The following is a 15,485-nucleotide window of genomic DNA, read 5'->3' as shown; positions in this document are numbered from 1 at the left end:
AAAAACGACGGCCAACGGATGACAGAGTGTTATGGCGGCGGCCGACAGACAGCGACCGACGATGGTAAAGATGAAATGATGAATGAAGAAAAGATGAATGAAAACAAAAACACATTGAAACCAAGAGAGAAGCGGGAGCTCAATAGGTTTGAAATTCAAAAATTGAAAAATAGTTATATATGAAAGCAGGAAAACCAAATAATATGGTAAATGATATTATAAAAATATCATATCATATGAATTATGCTTCATTATAACAAATTTAAGGTAAAATATTTTTTTATAAATAGTGAATAATGAATAGTACCATGAACAATGTATCGATGCACTGCTACAAACGTGAACAGTGTATCGATGCACAGAAACATCGAATTAAAATTGTGTATCGATGCACCGCTACAGTGCATCGATGCACTGTTACAATACTGCTACAATAATTTCTGAAAAATACATAAAACTCATAAAAACTTAACATTTCTTCACTCTAAGGTTACCATTTTGTTTCCAAATATGTTCAACAAAATAAATTGAACATTATTAATTACATGCCAATATCTAAGTCAAATTCCATCATAGGATGTCTTACTGATATTGAAATATACTCCTCGATGCTTGATGTCACTTTGAACTCTTTATTCCACTACTGGCTTTTTACCTACGCATGAAAATCATCACACGCTAAGTATATACTTAGTGAGGCAATTAAAACAATAAACAGTGCAATACAATTCATGCATGAATTTCAATGTCAAATTCAAAATGCCATAAAATCACGTTACCAACATATCCAATATTTTTCCATGATCAAAATAAGATAAAATCTCTTACCATTTATTCCATAAGCTCGTAAGCTTATTTTACCAATATACTTACCATTTAATCCCATAAGCTCATAAGCTTATTTTACCAATATACTTACCATTTAATCCCATAAGCTCGTAAGCTTATTTTACCAATATACTTACCATTTAATCCCATAAACTCGTAAGCTTATTTTACCAATATACTTGCCATTTAATCCCATAAGCTCGTAAGCTTATTTTACCAATATACTTGCCATTATTCCATAAGCTCGTAAACTTATTTTCAAGTTTATCATTTATTAACCAATAAGCCATACCCCAAAGTATAACTGTATGAGAAACCCGATATAGGAGTCAAATATTGCACCGAAGTAGTGAGGTCGAGCTTTGCTCACCTAATAATGCACTGTAGTGCTGAGATCGGGCTTTACCCACCTAGTACACCGTAGTGTTTTGTACCGTGTCTTCACTATACACTTTGAGGCCTGCACTAAGTGCCTTCTCTAGACACTCTAGTGCTACCTAATATGCAGCTGCTAGACTCTATGGCATGCCATTAATACCACTGATCCTCAATAACCTACTTGGGTATGTAGTTTATTTTTATTTGATCCATCCATGGTAAAGTATATCAATATCATTTAACATTGGGCAGTTCATACCCGAAATAATATTCATGGTAAATTATCACATTATTCATGATCAATGCATTATAATTTCATACTATGACATATCAATGTCATGTCAATTTATAGAAATATGACATAATATCATGATGATATAAACAAGGTCGACTTATCGCAAGTCTTCCTGATGATGTATAAAACATCCATGTATAATTTCATGCATGTATTGCACTCACCTTGACACTTTATATCTTTCAAAATATGTGCCTCACTATGTTCCACAATAAACCCTTTTTATACTTAACTTGCTTCAATCGCAAATCAATCATGATCTGTATAAATCACAAATTCATAATGATACATATGTTAGTATTGTACTAACATAAACATATCCCAAATTAACTCCATAATATACTTGAAACTCATTTTCTATCAAAATACTCAATACTTAATAATTCATATTAACATTGGAACCAACTTTTCCAATTTACCCAAAAATGGTCTCTTACCATTTAACTTCAATTCCAAGCATCCAAAAATATATTCAACATTTAAACATTTCTCTTCATCTTCTAATCCCTTTCCACTTAAATTCTAAAATTTTATATTCAGACAATTCGCACTACCTTTAAAGAATCAATATTTTGTATTGATATACACACTAGAATTCAATTCCGTTGAAAACTAGACTCGAATACGAATCTATCCATATAAAGAACTCATTCTAATTCATTATGTACAATTTATGGTGAATTTTCAAAGTTGACCAACATAATCTGTTTTGCAGAATCTGCTGTCCGATTTTTTTCTAACCTTGGCTAAAAATTCATATCTTTTTGTATACACCTTGAAAAATATCCCTGTTTGTTTTAAACAAAACCAGATCGATATATGAACACAAATATATAAAAATAACCTCCAAATTATATTTATATAATTTCTGGTGAATTTTCAAACCCACTGCTAATTTCAAAATATAAACTGTTTTCTTTAACCTCATCCTTAGGTTCTTCATCAATTCTTACAATCAATTCTTTAAAATCACTTAACTCTTCATAACCCATAAAACACAAGAAATCAACATTCCCTTCATCAACATCTCACTTGTATTCCTACTAAGCTTTGTTCTCAAGTGGTCTTGTAACATCATACAAAAGTTCTGAACAACTATGAAAGAGTTTCCCTGACCAAACATCTGAGAAGAAACCACATGAGATGATGAATGTGTTGTCAAATGTTTTACGAGCATTTGAGCAGAAGCCACAAGAAATAATGAATGTGTTGTCAAAATGTTTTACGAACTAGTTATTCTAGTGTTGAACCAATGTTGCAATCATATGGTATTTCCATTTGTAGATCCAAGATGAAGTCTTTCTTCTTCAACACCAAGCTTTGAAGTGAGATATGTTTTGTTGAATTCATCACTCGATGGATCAACTTTTCCAGAGAAGAGTTCATAATGAAGAACTTATCTGAAGAGGAGAAGAAGTTCATAATAAGAAGAATTTGTTCAACCTTTGTTTGACTCTATCACAGAAGGAGATAGATCAACATCAACATTTCCAGAAGTGTTCATAATGAGAAGACTCATCTGAAGAAGGAGAAGAAATTCATAATGAGAAGAATTTGTTCAACCTTGCCTTAATTTATCACATATGAAGTTGAATCAATGACACCTCTTCAAGGATCACATTTCTAGAAGAAGTTCTAATTAGAAGAACTTGTTCAAACTTTTTGCTAGATTACACACAGAAGAAGATGAATTAACATCCCCAGTGGAAGAGTTCATAATGAGAACTTGTTCACATTGCCATCTTAAAAGAGAAGTCAACAGAATAAAATTTATTGTCTTTCATCTTGCCCTATCTTGTTAACACAAGAATGGGCAAAGAGGGCAACTGAAGACACTAATTTTTATCCCGTTTTTTTATTTTTATAATAATAATAATAATATTATTATTTATTAATATTATATTTACAGGCCAAAAATAAAAAAAATAACCAACCCAATTAAATCTCGGAGGCCCAATAGCAGGAAACCCTAAACCCAAAGTGTTCATCACCTCAACAGCCAGCCTCAATCTCACCGTTGGATCTGGTAAGATCCAACGATCCAGAAGCCTCCAGAGGAAACCCTAGGGTATCATCACCCTAGGGCTATGTCGCCGCTTCCCTTGCTGCCACCACCCCGCCGCCTCAGGAAGCTGCTGCCACCGCTTCAACAGAACGTTCCAAAAGATCCAGCTGCCCCTCCACGCTACAACTCTATGGTGAGTCACCACCATAGTCTGGCGACTCACCAAAGAGCCCCTTTTTGGACTGGTTCGAGGCCATCACCATGGTGGCTATAAAGCCACTAACCCTGTGAAAGAGAAAGAGAAGAGAGAACCCGAGAGGTACCGAACGGACAGAAACTACAGAGAGAAAAAAAACCCACAACATAAACATAAACCAAAAGAAGAGAAGCACTTACCAAGAGGAGCGCGGCCATCAGAACCTCCATGCACAGCCAATAACCGAAATACCGAGAGTATTTATGTAGATCTAGGTAATTACAAAGCTTTTTAGAGAAAAAGGACACCAGATTCGTCTTTAGGACATTCTGATCTTTATTTTGGGGGATTTTGAAATTTTTCGGCCACCGATAACGGTGGGGTGGTGGTTACCGACGCCGGAGCATGGCTGCCTGCCGGTGGTCTCTCTCTCAGTTTTAGAGAGAGGCGAGAGAGTTAAAAAAAACTCTCTCAGTTTAGAGAGAGAGGAAGAAAGAACAAATGAGAAAATGGTCCTTAGGGCCAGCTATAACAGGGTTTAAATACCCTCACCAAAACGACGTAGTTTTGGTGAGGGCTTTTGTGTAATTTCACGCACGACTAAACTATTTTCGCAGCCACTGTAACTTTAAAACTTGCAATTGATCATTATAGTATGTTTATTTATTATAATTTGGTTTTCCCATTTTAATTTATACTAATTTAGTCCTTTATAGTAAATATATATATGTTAGGCAAATATCCAATTTAGCCCTCATAATTTTATTAATAAATATTTTAAACCCCAAATTACATGTTTTAATTTGTTTTAATTTGATGTGCTAATTTAATATAATTTTATTTTAGTCACCAAATTAATAAATGGGTAAAAGGAAACCCTAGGGTATCATCACCCTAGGGCTACGTCGCCGCTTCCCTTGCTGCCACCACCCCGCCGCCTCAGGAAGCTGCTGCCACCGCTTCAACAGAACGTTCCAGAAGATCCAGCTGCCCCTCCACGCTACAACTCTATGGTGAGTCACCACCATAGTCTGGCGACTCACCAAAGAGCCCCTTTTTGGACTGGTTCGAGGCCATCACCATGGTGGCTATAAAGCCACTAAACCTGTGAAAGAGAAAGAGAAGAGAGCACCCGAGAGGTACCGAACGGACAGAAACTACAGAGAGAAAAAAAAAACCCACAACATAAACATAAACCAAAAGAAGAGAAGCACTTACCAAGAGGAGCGCGGCCATCAGAACCTCCATGCACAGCAAAAAATAACCGAAATACCGAGAGTATTTATGTAGATCTAGGTAATTACAAAGCTTTTTAGAGAAAAAGGACACCAGATTCGTCTTTAGGACGTTCTGATCTTTATTTTGGGGGATTTTGAAATTTTTTCGGCCACCGACAACGGTGGCCGGTGGTGGTTACCGACGCCGGAGCATGGCTGCCTGCCGGTGGTCTCTCTCAGTTTTAGAGAGAGGCGAGAGAGTAAAAAAAACTCTCTCAGTTTAGAGAGAGAGGAAGAAAGAACAAATGAAAATGGTCCTTAGGGCCAGCTATAGCAGGGTTTAAATACCCTCACCAAAACGACGTAGTTTTGGTGAGGGCTTTTGTGTAATTTCACGCACGACTAAACTATTTTTGCAGCCACTGTAACTTTAAAAACTTGCAATTTGATCATTATAGTATGTTTTTATTTATTATAATTTGGTTTTCCCATTTTAATTTATACTAATTTAGTCCTTTATAGTAAATATATATGTTAGGAAAATATCCATTTAGCCCTCATAATTTTATTAATAAATATTTTAAACCCCAAATTGCATGTTTTAATTGTTTTAATTTGATGTGCTAATTTAATATAATTTTATTTTAGTCACCAAATTAATAAATGGGTAAAATAACATGTTTAATCCCCGTAATTATAATAAAAATTATGAATTAGGTATTTAATTTCATTTGTTTATAATTTAATCACTAATTTTTATAGTCCTCATTTTTTTACTATGAATTTTATATATGAATAATTTAATTGCTTTAATTTCAATTATTTGTTGTTTAAAACTTTCTCAAATTTGTTGTCAATTAGATATTCATGATTAATTTGCCTTTAATGTTTCATTCTCCTTAATTACTTGTAATCTTAATGTTTATGTCTTTGACTTTATTTTCTTTTCATTTTTTTATAATTGGTATCTTAAATTTACTTTCCCTTCCATACCTTTTAATTATAATAGACATTATACTATTTGACTTTATTATATTACTATTATTAAAATATAAATTTCTTTTAGTATTTATTCTATTCATTTACAAAGATTGCTTTATATGGTATTTTATTAACTTAAAGTGTGTTATATTATAGTTTTAATTTTATATATTCATTATTATTTGTAATATTATTTTATTATTACTTTTAATACTTTAATTATTATTTTAGTCTTATATATATATATATTATATATATATTGTTTAAATAATAATAATTTATTTTAATATCAAAGAAAAGGACAATCTTAAGGCAACTAGATGTTCTGTTCTAGTATTTTAAATAAATAAATATCTTACTTATCAAAACCAAAAAACACATATTGTTTTATTTTATAAAGGAAAATTATTATTTTTAATATTTATTTAAATATTAAAAAAGGGCAGTCTTAAAGCAACTGGATGTCCATTTTTGATATTTCTAAATAAATATTTTACTTTTATCAATTATATATGTTAATCTATTTTTACTTTTTTATTATTTTTAGATAAATGTTTTATTAATATTTATTTATTTTAATATTAAGAAAAGAGCTGTCTTAAAGCACCTAGAAGCCCTTTTCTGATATTTCTAAGTAAATGAATATCTTATTTAAAAATATAGATACTAATAAATTTGAAATCACAAAATTATGAATTAAATCTTTGAATTTTTAAATTTCCAATAATAGAGACAATTTATAATTAATGAGTATTAATTTTGGACATTGTGGGGGTGCTAATCCTTCCTCAAATGTAACCGACCACGAATCCCTTGTTATTAATAAAAAGAATGAATTTTTGGTTATAAACGTAGACCAGTTTATCTTTTAACTGATGTTTTCTTGAAAACTTTTTTAAAAGATGATTTTTTAGGTATTCGACCTATCTAACCCCAAAAGGCCGATGGCGACTCTCAAATTTTTTAAAAAATCATTTATTTTCACACCAAGTAAATAATTTCGTGCCCGGGTGAAAACCGGTTACGACACCCTAGACTCTCTAACAGCCCCCCTGACCCTGATAATGCCATTGGAGCGGTCCTACAAAAGACAGAAGTCAGAATAGAAGTCATTGATGCAATTTTGGAAATAGAAAGTAAATTGTGTGAGAATTTAGGAACATATAGGACCCTAGAGATTTGGAAGTCTTTGGTAAGATTATAAGATCCAATATGGGTAACTAATTCAGATTGACCATTAGGTATATGCACAAAATGAGGCTTAGAACACGAAATAGGAAATACCAAGCTCTTGAAATCAAATATGATTTGGTCTGTAGCCCTTGTATCTAAAATCCAAACAGTACGGATTCAACAGTAAGTAAATTCTTGAAATCAAATATGATTTGGTCTGTAGCCCTTGTATCTAAAATCCAAACAGTACGGATTCAACAGTAAGTAAATTACAAGCCACGGTACCTGCTATATTTACATTGGAATTTGAAGAGGGAGCCTTATTCAATAAGCTCAAGATCTGATTATATTACTCGATTGTGAAGGTTGGCACCAGTGAAGCAAGAGCAACAGGAACATAACTAGAATCTGAACTCAACAAATCACTCGATTCACTATGCACTTCCATTACTTCTTGAGAAGTCTTTTTCTCTTAGTGAATTTAACAATCCTCTTTTCGATGGTCCTCTGATTTTACAATGCTAAAAAACGCCTAAAAAAACGCTTACGATCCATATTTCTCGAAGCACTGGAAAATTTTAGAATAACCTTGATTTACTGTGGGTAAAGGCTTCATAATCAAATTCTATTTCTAATTGCTGAATAGTTTCATTCAAACCCGTCAGAAACTAAAATCACTTTTTTTGCGTAATATGAGCTGAATTTTGTTGAGCAATTTCATAATCGCACAAAGAGAAAGGAACCGAACTGTTGTATTCGTCCCACAGAATCTTTAAGCGAGTATAATAAGCAGAGAGAGAGGATTCACCTTAGAGGAGTGGCTATCGAACAATGAAGTAAACCCTAGAACCATCGATTTTTATCTAATCGTTTATTCATATCCCTCCAAACAGCTTTTGCACTTGATTCAAAACATCCCAGCAGATAAGTCTTGACTAACCGAATTGAGAATCCACGAGAAGACGATTGCATTGCACCTCCCCCATTGTGAATGGAGCGTTAAATCGTATTGCTTCTTGCGACATTCTCCATCTATAAAACCAAGATTGTTCTTAGCGAGAAGTGCGATTCAAATATGAATGCAGGAAAAAAAGATGTTATTGTTGATGTTGATGGTTTCCATTGCAATCGATCAAGAAGAAGGGAAAACAAAGAGAAGAAAGGAAAGTCGAATAGGGAAAACAAAAAAAAATCAGCCAGAAAACTCAATACCAAAAAACACATCGATACCATGCTAAAAAATACTTGGAAGAACTTTTCAGCTTTTTATTTCAAGTTAACAATTACAATCATAGACTAGCTTATATACACACACTAATCAAAAAAACAGCTAGCTTGCTACAAAATACTTACAACTAGCTTCCATCTAATAATTCAACAACCGCTACTTCCTACACTAGGTGATATTTCAAGTGATGTTCAGGTGATTAATCCGACGTATCTTTTCTTTGTTAAACGGGATGGTTCATTAGCCTCATGGCATCTGTCCACAATTAGCCCGACTGTGCTACCATAGTAGGTCGGAGCAGAAACGTGGATGTTCTTGCATTGTCGGCTTTAATCCATGAAGAAGGTACATTGTCGATGCACGAATACACAATGCACATCAAGGAGAGATGTGATCTTCTTGCTACATGTGGACGTTCAATCTGAGCAAATTGACACTATCCTTGATGGTATTCTACCGGAATATAATCATTTGTTACTATTATTACTGATTGTGCCTAATAGAGAACCATATACGCCGAAAATAATAGTTTCTAGGGTAAACTATATCATTGATCACCTAATTATTTATCTCTTTTACTTTATTATCGATCTTTTAATTTTGTCAATTAGATCACCTAACTATTTAATTGTATTCATTCAAACCACTAGCCGTTAACATTTACAGACACAATGATATAGCATTTAAAAAATTTGGTATAATACACATTCAATCATTGTTACTTACTATTCTATCAATTTAGTCCTAATTTTAATAAATTTAATTATAGAATCAATGGAGCCATGTGTCATCAACCAATTTGAGGATTAAATTTATTTTAGTTTGTTTTTAATTTCAATATACTTTTGCCAATGTCACCATGCAAATGAGTACAAGCTACTCAAACCTGGAATCCTTAGTTGGTAATGGGAGCACTCAACCGTCGAGTCAAGTTGCTTTTTTGGATTGAGGTTAATAATATTAGGTATGTCTTATATCATTGTGTAATTCTTAATATTTTTATAAATTTAAATTTAAATTCACATCTAACATTAAAAATATATATTTTTTTAAATAATTTTTATATTATATTTTATATTAACTTATTAAATATATTTTATTTTTATTTGAACTTTAAAATTTTTTAATCTTATTTTAACTTAAAAAATACATCTTATTCTTATCTTAGCTTTTAAAAATATATTTTAATTTAAATAAAAGTAAAATATATATCATAATTTAAAGATAAAAAATATTTTTAAGCTAAAATAAGACTAAAAATATTTTTAAAATAAAAATAAGAATAAAACATATTTGATAATTAAGATAAAAATATATTTTAATGTTAGTAGTGGATTTAATTTAAATATATTTTAAAAATAGATAATAGTAAAATTATTTTTAAGTTAAAAATAAGACTAAAATATATTTTGAAGTTGAAATAAAAAGAAAAATATTTAATAAATTAAGATAATATATATTTTTAATTTTAAGATGTGAATATAATTATGTGAATTTAAATTAAATATAAATATTAAGAATTTACACATTGATACAGAAATATACCCTATATTGTACCTAAGACTAAAAATGTCACCAAATGAATCTCAGGCACATCTGATCGTTCCTAGTCGTCTTTCAGCAAGTCACCTATATGTGCAGATCAGTCCTGCTTTCTATCTATGTCTAACCAACCGCCTCCAGAGCCTCTTTTCTCTCTTTTTTTCCCTTTTGCTTCAACAGCAACTGATTCTGCATTCTTATGCCGGCCTAGTCTAAAATGTCCGAACTATTTTAATACCAGAGCATCAACCACAGACGACATAGGAATTCGATGCATGCAATGTTACCGGCGATGTCGTAAATTAGAATGAATTGATTACCAACATGATTGAATCAAATTAAACTCAACTGAAGATTTTATAAAATGGCCAATAAGTGCACCGAAACATAAACACTAAACCACAACTTGCTCTAGCATAATTGTGTGAAATCACTAGTAACATACATAAGTTCATCGTATTACACTTGAAGATGCTCTTCACTTGGCATTTCTATTTACTTTGAGTTATGCAAGCACCGATCACGTTGTTGTAGTCGCTCCGGCTAACCTCATCTGCCCAGATGGACATGGCACAATACACAATAAGAATATGTTTATACAGAAATAGACCTCGAGATGGATTTAAACTATGCATCAAACTGAAAAAGTAAAAGCATCTTTCTATCATGTCAGCCGATCACGTTGTTGTAGTCGCTCCGGCTAACCTCATGCTGCCCAGATGGAACATGGCACAAATACCAATAAGAATATGTTTTTATACAGAAATAGACCTCGAGATGGATTTAAACCTATGCATCAAACTGAAAAAGTAAAAGCATCTTTCTATATCATGTCACAACTTACAGTCTGTTAACAAAGAATTGCAAACGGATTGATTTCCCTTGTGTCCCAAAGGCTTTGTTTGGTTAAGTGGAAAGAAAATTGGAATGACAAAATTAGAGTCGGAAACTAGAAAGATTTTTTTTTGTTTCTATTGGCATGCTTGGTAGGAAAGATGGAAAATTGAAAGAAAATCCTTTCATTGCTTGGCTTAAAAAATGAGAGGCAACGAGACATACAGATCGCAAGCTACTCAAATTCGATTGGTCAAAGTTTGGTCAACATTCGATTCGAAGGACTTGACTCGAGCGTCAAAGTGAGCAACTTGATATGCGACTCAAAGCTCACAGCAACTCGAAAAAATAGAAAATTAAATTACTAATATCAATTTTTTATATATATATTTTAAAAAAATAGTATAAGATTTTCACGTACTTAAGTTCATGTTCGAGCTTGAGTTAAATCTGAGAATGTTTCAAGTTAAATATTTCGAACTTGAGTCGAGCTTCAATTTTTTATTTTGAGTTCGAGTCGAGTTTGACAATTTTAAACTCGCGAGCTTTCGAGTCGAGTTGAACTTTTCGAGTTGAGTCGATCAACAATACTCGAACTTGACTTGACTGTTTACAACTCTAACAAGAGACTGTAAAGCAGGAAATTCCCATTCAAGTTGAGAAACGATGTGGACAGGAAGTGGGGACAAATCACCAATATTTAGAAGATAATTTCAAAATAGACCTTCATTCTAAGCAATAATTTCCCCAAGTTGGTATCTCAATTAAATGCAGTTAGCTAGCCATTCGAAGAACCAAAGCATAATTTGGAGCAATTAGAGCCCACCATCTAAAGGATAGAATAGGAACATTTGCAGAACCTGAGGCAAAAGGTTGGAAATAGAGGAAAAAGAAAACAGACCATTTTGGAGAGGCACAATTTACGCTTGGTGTTCTTCTTAGCCAACAAATGCTGCTTCCCAGCTCTCCTCCTTACTACTTAACCTCTTCCAGTCACCGGAATCTCTTAGCTGAAGCCTAATAAACAATATCACAATATAAGAATCTATTATAAAACCACATCCATCAATAGGCGTGTAACGAACTGAACGAAATGAATCGTTTGTGAACCGTCAACGGAAAATTCGTTATATTTGTTATTATTAAATTAACGAACATAAACAAGATTTCCATTTGTTTAATTAAATGAACGATCATTTATTTATGTTCATGACCATTCGCTAATCTATTTTTTATGTTCGTTTATTATATTCATTTAAATTTATTCACATCTGTATCTACTTTCATTTCACATAGATTGATAAAAAGATACTCGTTTGTGTTTGAGAAAGAACATTAACAAGTAAAATTGTTTAACGAACTAACACAATCAATAAATTTTATTCTTTTAATCGGTTCATGTTTTTCATTTATGTTAAACAAAAAACATAAGCATACCCTCCTTCGTACGTTTAGTTCGGTTAGCATACAGGCCTACCCATCAACACAAAAACTAGAACAAACTTGTCAACATTTTAGCTCATAAATTGATTCAACTCACTGAATTCTATAACTAGAGAACAAATCTGGAGAGAAGGGTTGAAATAGAACAGAAACTAATACTCAGCAAAGGAAGTGAGAGAAGAAAGAGAGAAGTACCTTGGTGGGTTTTCATTTTGTAGCCTTTGGCAGCAAGACAGTGAGAGATTGGGGTATTTGGGGAGGAGTGGAGATGGGGGAAAGCGCATTGGAAGCTAAAGAAGGGATAGAAGAGATGGATTTAGAGGAACTGAGCTTCAAGGATTTGAGTAAATTGTTCCATTGGGAGACGAGCGGAGGAGGAAGAGGAGAAGGGAGGATAAGAACGAGAAAAGGGTAAAGCAAAAGAAAGTGTGGTTAATTGAGCGAAGAAGCCATTGATGAATAACGTCTCCTCTTTTGTTTTTGTTGAAGCTAATGTTTTCTTTGTTTCTGGAAAGGTAAGATTTGGAGTGGATAGAAGAATAGAACGGAAGAAATGTGCAGTCCAGATGATGAATGTCATGGAGCAGCGCAACATACGCGTTCGTCTCCTATGGCGAATTACCTATTGGTCACCCATATGTTATTTTTCGTTTAGATCATCTAACCATTATTTTCTAAAAAGTCACACCTAACAAACGTTAATTTTTTTTGAACATCAAAAGTTTAGGTCGAGGAAGGCTCCCCGTTCCAAGGCAATGACATATCTAAGACTCAATGGATTTATAAAGAAATTACAGATTACACTCCAAGAGTGACGTAGAAGGATTTAAACTTGACTTTACAAGCTCAAATTCTGATTCAACCACCATGTGTCAACATTTGATTGGTGGAGAAGTATTAAATTAAGAAAAAAAAACCTCTAATGATGTTGTGACGTGTGTCATGACAGTTGTCATAATGACACGTGTCTTCATATAATTTGAAGACTAAATATTGAATTAATTTAAAATTATGACTAATTTGATAGAATGTGTAAGTAATAAGAACTAAATGTGTAATTATATTTTTGTTCATTGTCACGTCATCAATTCTGTTAAATGTTAACGGCAAGTGGTTTCATTAAATACATTTAAATAGTGAGTGCCTGATTAATAAAATTTCAAAAATTATGGTCAAATGAAAAGGGCAATAGTTAGGTGGTCAATGTTATAGTTTACCCAAATGTAATATTGGTATGATTTTGAAAACATAATAATTTAGTGACCAAATAGAAACTAAGTAATAGGTGTATAGCAAATAGAATTTATCTTGTTTTTTAGTATGCGTTAGTGTCTATCTAGCTAAATTATTTAGATGTTTCTAAGGCATGATATCAAATTTGACCCCTATTCTTTTTTAGCATCCCCAAACATCTTATTTTAAGGTACAAAGACCATGAAGTTTGACTGAATGATACTTTCATCCTTGTTTTTGTTTTTAGTATTTTAGCCCCAATGTTTTCATTTTGGTTAAAAGGAATATATTTGTGTTATCCGTTTTTAACTAATGGTTTTCTAGGTTTTTTGGCCCAATACGGCGCTCGCTGTTTATTTGGCCCAATAGGGCACAATATTTTATTTTGGGATCTACGACATTTTCTACAATGCCAAGGGAGGAATATAAAAATAATATCCAAAGAACTCGTGAATCTCGTCACCTCGAGATGACGAGTTCTATTAAAAATATTATTTTTTCAGATTATTATGTGAATTTAATTTTGAAAAAAATAATTGAAACTTGCACATCGAGGTGATAATTTACTTAAATAAACTCGTCACCTCGAGGTGACGAGTTACTTTATTTATTTATTTTTGCTCTCCAAAATGTGGCAGATTATGTTGAAAAGAACAACAAACTATGAACATTAGATTAGACCTTCAAAAATGCATATTAAGAAAAAAAAAAATACAAACTTAATACATTAACATAAGGATGTAAATATGACTAACCTTACGAACACCATAAACATTAAATAAAATCATTAACATAGTAGTATTGATTAAGAAGTTTTAATCTTCGTAATCAGTAGACTCGTCAGAAGTAATGTTAAGTTCTTCAAATCTCTATTCTTTTTGTTGTTGTCGTTCACGTAGGAATTGGAACCATGCTTCTGAGTCTCCATTATCTATGTTTTTTTCTTGGTCATTTGTCTGAGTTGGTGGGATATTCGAGCTAGAAGCAACATCTCAATGGTACGAACAAGGTCGAGATCATCAAACTCTACAAACAAATCGACATTAGACAAAGAATGATAGAAGTATGCCTCAATCATGTCAGCAAGGTTACATCATCGTTTAGACGAAACATCGTGTATGATATTGGAATTTATATTATAAGAAATATACTCTTCTAGTGCTTCCGAGTAGAACTTTTGTTTCTATATTGAACTTTAACTCGTGCAGTTGAATATTTTTTGGGAAACACATGGTTATAGATTTGCAATCGTAAAAAACAATTACGTAAATAGTTGACATGTTTGTAAAAAATCAAGCTTTGGAAGTGAAAGATTGAAGGTGTTTAAGTTTTTTCTCTTCAATATCAGTGTAAAATGGCTTTCAACTCAAGTATGTTAATATTTGCTGAAGATGATTAAATGAACATTGAAAGTTGGTGAAATGGGTCATTATTTGGCCTGTGTGAAATACATGTTTTTTGATATGAAATGAAATGTACCACAAAAAGTTTTCTGATTTGAGTTGATATATCCCTGAAAGTTGTAGAAGATGATAAGACACCACTATTTCACCATTTTCTGAAATGTATTTAAATTATGCATTGAATAACCTCTGAAAAAGTTACATTATTGATACAATAAATGTCCTCTAAAAATTTTTATAATTTGAGTTCAATTACATTGAAAAATAGCTTGAAGGGTGCATATAGACACGTTTTCGCCCGGGGAATAAATCCACTTTGTTTCACTTTGTATCTTATTTTATGTTTTAATATATATATATATATATATATATATATTAAAGGTAAAATAATGGTATGGAAGCATTATATCATATAGTTATTTGGAAAGCATTTGAAAAGCATTTTAAATATATATATATATATATATATATATATATATATTATTATATAGTTTTGAAAACATTTTGATAACCATTTCGAAAATATAATGTAAGTTTGAAGACATCTTGAAAACCATTTTGAAAATATTATATAATAAGATTTTAAAACGTTTGGAGAAAACGTATTTTTTTGGAAATAATATAATTCATTCTGATTTTTTTTAAATTTATTTTTACTTTTTATTTCTTATCTTATCTTATTTTATTTTTATTTATATACTTGTTTTAGTTTTGCATGTCATTTGATCC

At 32.0% G+C, this 15,485-nt stretch overlaps 1 long non-coding RNA gene across 1 annotated transcript; it reads right to left on the bottom strand.

The window, feature by feature from the left end:
- Positions 1-10,516: 10,516 nt before the first annotated feature.
- On the bottom strand, positions 10,517-12,644 carry LOC120197655. The gene is made up of 3 exons (XR_005523283.1): positions 12,316-12,644; positions 11,579-11,694; positions 10,517-10,554 (listed from the first exon to the last, which is right to left on the bottom strand). It is a non-coding gene; the product is annotated as an uncharacterized LOC120197655 (long non-coding RNA).
- Positions 12,645-15,485: the final 2,841 nt, after the last annotated feature.

The sequence above is a fragment of the Hibiscus syriacus genome, unplaced genomic scaffold (assembly GCF_006381635.1).
Source record: "Hibiscus syriacus cultivar Baekdansim isolate YM2019G1 unplaced genomic scaffold, ASM638163v2 tig00117048_pilon, whole genome shotgun sequence".
NCBI classification, from domain to species: domain Eukaryota; kingdom Viridiplantae; phylum Streptophyta; class Magnoliopsida; order Malvales; family Malvaceae; genus Hibiscus; species Hibiscus syriacus.
This window is presented reverse-complemented; position numbering and strand designations above follow the sequence as displayed.